Here is an 8,983-nt window from a genome sequence, read left to right as displayed (position 1 = left end):
CTTTACCTTTTAATTTAAACAAAACAAAAAAAGAAAAGTTAGAAGAATTTGAAAGATTATAGTACACACACATTCATGAACAAACAAAGGCCATAATACCTTGGTTGACACAGCTCTCATTGACTGTGAGTAATATTTGGAATCACTCTTGAACATTGATTGGGAATAGACGATTTTATTCTACCGGAATCCTGAGAATTTTCCTCGTTAACTGGAAAGGTGTAATCGAATGAGGGAAGAAAATCAAATGACTAATGTTACGTAATATCCTGTGTAATACGATTTTTTTGTTTAAATTCCGATGAACTTGTTAATATTTTTAGATAGTCCCTCAATCAGAAAAAAAAAACTATTTATGATTAAATAGTCTCTATCATAGGTTTGAAATGAAAGAGAGAAAATTGAAAATAAAAGTGAAAATACTTGGCTAAAAATTTAAGATTATACATTACATGAAATATAAATTATTTCGTGTCGCTTTTGCAGTTATTGATAGAATATCAACCGTGGGTATTTTCTCGAAGATTTTAATAGGTATTTGATGTTCGAAGCTTATTCCTTCTCCAGTTTATTATTTTTAAGAAAAGGTGGATTATAGAATCACTTTCGTTTCATTTCTATTCGTTGTGGTTACTATTCTGAACCTTTATAGAAAGTAATATCATTCGTAAAGTATTTGGTAAGACAATATCCGTCTTGAAGGAATATATATGGATATATTCAAGAGAACTGTGTTTTCCAAATAGTTTTTCAAATGATGGAAATATGTTTAAATTTATTTTACTAAAAATAATTGACTTGTATACTCAGTTTCAGAAACAAAAAGTTTTTATTTAAATGTATAAAATAAATTTGTAAGAAAGTTGACTAAAAATGAGGTTGAATAAATAAAACGTATTCTGAATAAATGATTCCAATTTATTAAGGAACGAGTTTTATTGAAAAAGTAGTTTAGTAAATGATTTTCTAGAAGGAATTCCCCACCTATGTAAATTTCCAATAAAATATTCTCAAGTAAAATAAAAAATCGTCATAATAACATAGAATCTCAAAAAGAATAGAATTCTTCCATTATCATACTTTCATATTGCGCAGGCAACAAATCGTGTCGACATGAGAATAGTTACAGATGGCTTCAAAGTGTTGGAGCCTATATTTATGTCTACTTTAGGCTCCAGACCCTTTAAATATGCAGCCCCGACACTTTATAATAAGCTCCCACGAAACATTCGAATAATTGAAGACATTAGGGCTCTCAAGAGGAAACTGAAGACTTTCTTATTTCAACAGTCACACAACAGTGACGATTTAAGAGTAAATGAACAATACGCGATATGAAACGTTATATACTCTAAACAAACAAGGTAAAACGACAGCGGAGGTCCTGTAGAGAGTGGGGTTCCCCTTCTACTGTATATGAGACTGTAAAAGCAGCCGTCAAAGTAAAGTAAAGTATAGTAAGCTCTATGCCAGAACGAAAAAAGGACACAAAAATATACACGACACAAGGAAACAGATGCAATCTCTCCAACTTCTTCCAGTGACACTCACGCCATCTTTTGAGGAAGCAATATCATACTCTCAAGTTCTTCCGTCTCGCTGAACTCTTATACAAGTTATATGAAGAATTATTTCTTTATAGAGATGACCATTTTGCATTAGGAGGCTGAATAAATATAACATATTCGTAAAAGTTGCAATATAGAGATAAGATGCTCATCGAGTGGGACATGGATGTTTTATGTTTTCCATGAATGGTTCATGAAAAGCTTGGTCCACTTTTTAGTCTTAAGGAAATTTGAAATGGTCACAATATCATCTTTTATTGTATTTCATGCAAACAGAATAGCTGTACCACGTCATTAATATACTGGAAATAGTGATAGAAAATACATTAAAACTCTTACTAAACAAACATATTAAGTTCATATGTACCTCTGCTATTCGTAAAGTTCTGCTCCTCTCTTCATCCCCTTTGATTTTTATTTGTATTAAATAAACTTTTTTGTATTATATTAGGTATGTTTTCTATAATCATAAAGTAATTAATTGCACTTCTTTCATTCAATCCATGCAAAAGTATTTCTGAAATTTTCTATTTTGTTTTGTAAACAACACGTACAATAGCTAGTTATCTAGTTAGAGCTCTACCCTGGTATAATAATAATAATAATAATAATAATAATAATAATAATAATAATAATAATAATAATAATAATAATAATAATAATAATAATAATAATAATAATAATAATAATAATAATAATAATAATAATAATAAAGGAAGTAAAAATAACAGCCTAACCGAAGTACACATAGATTTAACAAAATAAATTAAAAGTTCAGAGTAGTTTCCCTGACACAATTCATATAAACTTTGAGTACCAGTTGTAAACACTCTGTCCTCTGTTGATTGCAATTGAATGATTTCGCTTATTTGTTGAATTCCCAAGAACTTTTGTCGTTAATAGGAAAGGTGCGAGAGTCTCTTACACAGACGCAGCTATTCATACAGAATTTTCCAAACTTTAAACCTACATCGGAAGATGAATGCAGTCGATGGCTTCCTTATTTTGACTTCTGTGTTTCGAGGGATTTATGATTTTTCTTTATTTTGGAAGTTTTCTTTTTATTTTAAGGGAAAAGAATGATTTAGTGTCCTTTTGTAGCGCAGGTTTAAAATAAGTAAAATATCATCTTGAGGGAGGAGTTTTGAGGTGTTTTGAAAAGTTAAGCCACGAGAGAATTTCCATAATTCGTTCAAACTAGGCCGAATCTAAATCTTAGAATAAAAAGGAAATATATCTATTTTATGTAAGCTCGGTTAACATTACGCTAAATTCACTTCTTTTATCTGGGACTGATGCCTAATAGATTATGAAGATACGTTGTAAAATGGTTCGAGACATTATAAGAGAAGTGACATATGAAAATCTGATAAACAAAAAAATAGTTCGATGTAATATTTAGTGAGATGTATAAATTACTTAGATATTGACGATAGACACAATGAATATGGGTACCTTATAAATGCACTGCCCAACATATATGAAAATTATTATATACAATATCATAGATACATATAAAGTTATCATGAATATAACATTATAATTACTATAATTATTATGATTATCATTAATTTCCTACTCATTATTGTTATTAAAAAAATGAAAATATCCAAAACGAACCTTACTCCAAGTAAAAGCAAATATATCTCAGGAGAAATGATGAAAACAACCCTTTTTGTTAAAACATAAATAAAGAAAAGATAAAAAGTTCGAAAAACTAAAGTACTCAAGCATTATTGAACAAACAAAGGCCAAAATAGTTTGGTTGATATGACTCTTATTGACCTGAACTACTATTTGAAACCACTCTGTCCCTTGACCATTGCAGGGGAATCGATGATTTCATTCCACCGGTATCCGGGGAAACTTTCCTCGTTGATTGGAAAGGTGTAAGAGTCTCTCACTTGGAAGATGCCAATTATCCCAAATGTTCCCGACTTCTAGCCCATATAGGAAGAGGATGGGGGCTAATGAATTTCTACCAGAAAAAAAGTATTCTTTTCGTCTTTATTAATCTTTAGTATCTATTGTCTATTATTTTAATTTCAAGTGGATGTGTTCAGTTAAGGAAAGACAAATTTTGGGGGGCAATGTAATGTTATTTTCTATCACTAGTCTGAAAAACTGCAGCTGAACACAGGTGAAGAAAATGGTAGTGGTGCTTTTTAAAGGAGAGAGTGAATGTTATAGGAGCTTGGAAAAGCAAAAGTATTATCGAAATTGGAGAAATATTTAGAGATATTGTTCTTCAGGCGTTTTTCATCCGGGACTTATCCAAGGGTGAATATAAAATTCTCATTGTGATGTTGAGTGTGCTGTCTGATCAACGAAATTCTTACATAAATTTTAAATATAAATGTATTTATAAAACTTATAATCGTCCCTGTTTCCTTATATCATTATTATTATTATTATTATTATTATTATTATTATTATTATTATTATTATTATTATTATTATTATTATTATTATTATTATTATTTTATTATTATTATTATTATTATTATTATTATTATTATTATTATTATCATATTATTATTATTATTATTATTATTATTATTATTATTATTATTATTATTATTATTATTATTATTATTATTATTATTTCAAACCTTATAAGAGCAGAGAATTATAAAAAGAAAAAATCCTTAAAGAAAAATTGGGTTGTAACTATTTAGTACACTTAAAATTCTATTGGCTATTCTCAGTATATTTATGTTAGTATGAGTGCCTCATCAAAGCATTGCTCCCAAGTTATGAGAATGAATAAATAATTATTATTGATACATATTATTCATATTATTTTTTTTACTGGAGAATAAAAACACCGCCATTATCATTAAGATGATAATAATTTAATCCTGATCATCTTATTCTCCTTCTTCCTCTTTTTCATTTACTCTCTCCGTCTTTGTCAGTTTGTCTCTTTATAAAATCGATTCTATAGCTTTAGGTCATAAGCGTTTCATATAAAGCTTTTTACCTCTTCTTAGTTTTCTCTCTCTCTCTCTCTCTCTCTCTCTCTCTCTCTCTTTCTCTCTCTCTCTCTCTCTCTCTCTCTCTCTCTCTCTCTCTCTCTCTCTCTCTCTCTAGAAAATCACTAATTTACCTTGACGCCATAAGCATACCATATACAGTGTAATATAGAGGCATGACTGAAGAGAGACGACTCGTTGAAATTCCTTTGAACTCATCATAACAGTCATGACAAAAGGACAGTTATGCATCCCTTTATCCGACGACTGACAAGGACAGTCGACTTAATGATGTCGTCTGAAAATGAAATACGTAAGGTTGCGTTTTCATAAATAGAGGCTGAATATATTGACTTTTAAGCATGTGCATTTGATGTGTACGGTAAGAATATTTAAATGCATACTTTTTACTTAAATGTATACAGGATGAAATACAATTATTTATCATTAATGGTAATAGGTACAATAATAATAATAATGATAATAATAATAATAATAATAATAATAATAATAATAATAATAATAATAATAATAATAATAATAATAATGATAATAATAATAATAATAATAATAATAATAATAATAATAATAATAATAATAATAATAATAATAATAATTGATATCATTATTATTCTTATTATTACAATTATTATTATTTTTATTATTTTTTCACTTTAGTTTGTGGTTTAATTACAGATGTCCTTATATCAAGTGACATATTAAATGTATTTCTAAAGGCAGGAAATGATCATTTGCAACACACATATCAGTAAATATTAAGATATTGGTAATGTATATAAAAATTTAAATTACAAAACATGCAATTGGAATTATGGGAGCAAATTTAGATACGATGAACAGAAAATGAGATATTATATATTAAAAAATAGGTTCCATTTCTTTTATCATTTGGTTTAATGGTATGTGCGGATGGTACTACTCATATATCATAAACTTTTTTTCAAATATTCCGTCTAGGGCACATTTTGTGAAGTTTTGGCATCTCTCTCTCTCTCTCTCTCTCTCTCTCTCTCTCTCTCTCTCTCTCTCTCTCTCTCTCTCTCTCTCTCTCTCTCGCTCTCCGTAAAAATTTACGTTTTCATTGCTCGATATCATATTTCAATATCTTAAGAAGTCAGTCACTCAATTTCAACGAAGAAAGAGAGAAAGGAAGAATCGAAAATGCCCAAAGTTCTAAATTTCTATTCATATTAATGAGATGTAAAAATAGAATTGATATTCATGTAATCATTGCCCGTCAGATATGAAAATGACGAGAAATATTTTATGGGTGGGTGATCAGTTAAAGTCTATCTAAAACATATTAAGAGAATATACATTTGGAACATGCGTAATTTTAAATGTGACTGATGAACTTTTTTTTTTGGGGGGGGGGAAATAATTTCATCATCATTCATTTTTTTTTTTCAGTTGTCCACTTTCTTATTGTACTTTTACTTTTATCTTCCAAAGAAAACTTCTTATTTCCTCAATTGCTCTTTCTCAAAATGATGTAGACACCTATATGATGCCAGTTAGTTATTTACAACAGTATATGTCATTTAATAATATCGTATTAGTAAAAACATCTTTATATAATATTGCTTTTCTAAGTTGACATCGCGCATCCAACATTTTTCATATATGCACTGGAAAAAAAAAAACATGAGAAATTTTTTTTTTTTTTTTTTTTTTTTTTACTGAAGGCAAAACAAATAATTGAGATCGGGAATTGCTTAGGTATTGAAGGCCTTATCACTCAATGGCATCGAATAAAGTTATAATATAGGATAAAGGTTATCAATATTGTTTATTCCTTTAGTCAGTTTAGTCTCTCTATTTTCTGTAATGACTCACGTTATCAGTCGCCAGGACAGACCAACGATCTAAGCATATATTATTCAGTCATGACTCGGTGGTATTTAACTACCGCTCTGAAACGCGACATTTAATTCAGTGTTACAATTCGACTCGTGAAAAATCTTTTTAACTTCTCTCCTCTGCGTATCACCTGGAACTCCCACCACCGGGAATTCCTGTCACCTGGAATTTCCGTCAGGTGGAATATTCGTCACTTAAGAAGCTTTTGAAAATTCCCTTATCTGTCTCAGTTGAATTGGAGGTCTAGGGAAAGGAGAAAATGTCAGGATTTTGTGCTCTCCGAAATTTTGATTAAAATAGTTGGTACTTCTTATGAATAGAATACAGAGGGTGCAGTTTTTTTGTCCTTTTTTTTTGTACAAAGAAGAAACAAGAAAAATATCAAGAAAAACATATCTACACAGACACAGAACAGGAAAAAATAAAAAATGAAAAATATTTAAAGAAAAATGACATTTTCATAGAATGTTAAACAGAGAAAAATGAAACAATGGATGACAAACTTTGATTCTTGTTCAGAACATGTACACAAAGTAAGATTTTTAATAGTAGAAAGAATACATGTGCTTCTAGATTGTAGTTTACTCTTAGAATACTCGCTGAATATAGATTCATTTAATTCAGCAGGCTTTTTTTTTTTAAATGGCATAACATCGGCCAGAAGTTGATTTTTTGATTTTGTATACCAGGTCTATCATTTCTACCAACAAAATGTCTGAATAATAATGCATACGATGACCGATATGCTTAGTGAGGTCTCTCTCTCTCTCTCTCTCTCTCTCTCTCTCTCTCTCTCTCTCTCTCTCTCTCTCTCTGCCGTTTGGATGTATTTGCTGGTTGATTTTATTTCTAAACTGATAATATAGCTGTAGGAACAAACCCTCAATGAGAAATAATATCAAGATAAGACTTATCTTACCAAACTTACAGAATATGTATTGTTTTCCTACAATTAAAAAGATATTTAGAATACTACACACCCTGGAGAAAACTTTGGGTGTTACACTCAACAAAAACACATTTAATAATTTTGAGGAGATTCATACTGAAAAAATAAACCTTTCCAATGGAAAAACTACATAACCCTTGTAATTGTAAAACTTAGAATTCACTCCGAGATCTGACGTGTAAAATGTAAACATGAAGCAACGACCAAAAAATCTATGGGATTTTGAAAACACGAAAACACTTAAACTTTTTTCCTGCTGTTTCCGGAACGAAGAAGGTCATGCTTCTTCAAGGCTCATGTCTCTCGGCCATTTGGCTGTTGTTATGAGACTCATTTGTCCTTGTGGTTATGATATTTAGGTCTATAAACTCAAATGGAAAATAGGGGAGCTTTTAAATAATTAATAAAAGGATATCCTAGGAGGTTTTCAATTAAGGTTTCCGGGTTAAAATGATACTTATTAACTACCAATTTATACCTTTTAGATCGTCTCGTCGCCTTGGATGACCGCGGCGGTAGCAGCAGTAGGGGATTTAGTGTTATGGAGCTTCATCTATGGTGGATAACGGGGGGCGGGGGGGGGGGGGAGGGGGCTGTGGCACCATAGCAGTACCAGCCGAACTCGGTTGAGTCCCTCGTTAGGCTGGGAGGAGCGATGAGAGAAAAGGTCCTCTTTTTTCACTGGTTTGATGTCGGCTACCCCAAAAAAGTGTAGATCCAGTCAATACTTGTATATTTCTTCCATTTCTAAACGAAAATATTCATCAGCAATCTAGACCTTCAACTGTAGTCATTGCTATTAGCCTTGCTATTTTCTAATCCGTGACCAGACTCGATTCTCAGTTGCTCTTATATAAGTACGTAGAATTAATTCATCTTTTGCCTTACTTGCGAAATAGTAATTATTGTCCTCATTGTTGGACTTTCCGTCTCAACTTTTCCCTTATTATCGACAATTTTCACATTGAGTGAATAAATTTTTAGTAATAAGGATATTTTCTATTTGTTATTATCATTAGTAGCAGTTGTTGTTATCGTCTTTATTATTGTTGTTGTTTTCATTGCAGTATTAGTACTTGAAGTTGTGGTAGTAGTAGTAGTAGTAGTAGTAGTAGTAGTAGTAGTAGTAGTAGTAGTAGTAGTAGTAGTAGTAGTAGTATATTTTATGAGAGTAGTAGTAATAGTAATAGTAGATTCGTATCCTTTTTATAAGATTTATAAAAGAAGCCATGATTCCATTGATGTCAGTATATGAACCGACAGAACAGAATATCTAGGTATGGAAAAAATATAGAATTTCAACAAAATTTGTCTAACCTTGAAAATTATTAGAAAAAAAATGGTGAAAGGTGAATCATTTATTGGCTGTTTATACACGAATAATTCGAGATCTGTAAAAAATTCATTAATATCATGATATGTAATTCACAAGACATTCCAGAATATTGCTTATCTACGGAACACTATGGATAACTTTACTTATTTTACTTACTTTGATGGCTGCATTTCCGGTCCCATACAGCAGGGGAACCCCAATCTCTACAGGACCTCCACTGTCGTTCTACCTTGTTCGTTCAGAGTATTTAACGTTTCATATCACGTATTGTTCA

The sequence above is a fragment of the Palaemon carinicauda genome, chromosome 14 (genome assembly GCF_036898095.1).
Source record: "Palaemon carinicauda isolate YSFRI2023 chromosome 14, ASM3689809v2, whole genome shotgun sequence".
Classification (NCBI taxonomy): Eukaryota; Metazoa; Arthropoda; class Malacostraca; order Decapoda; family Palaemonidae; genus Palaemon; species Palaemon carinicauda.
The sequence above is the reverse complement of the archived record's forward strand: the minus strand, read 5'-3'. Positions refer to the sequence as shown.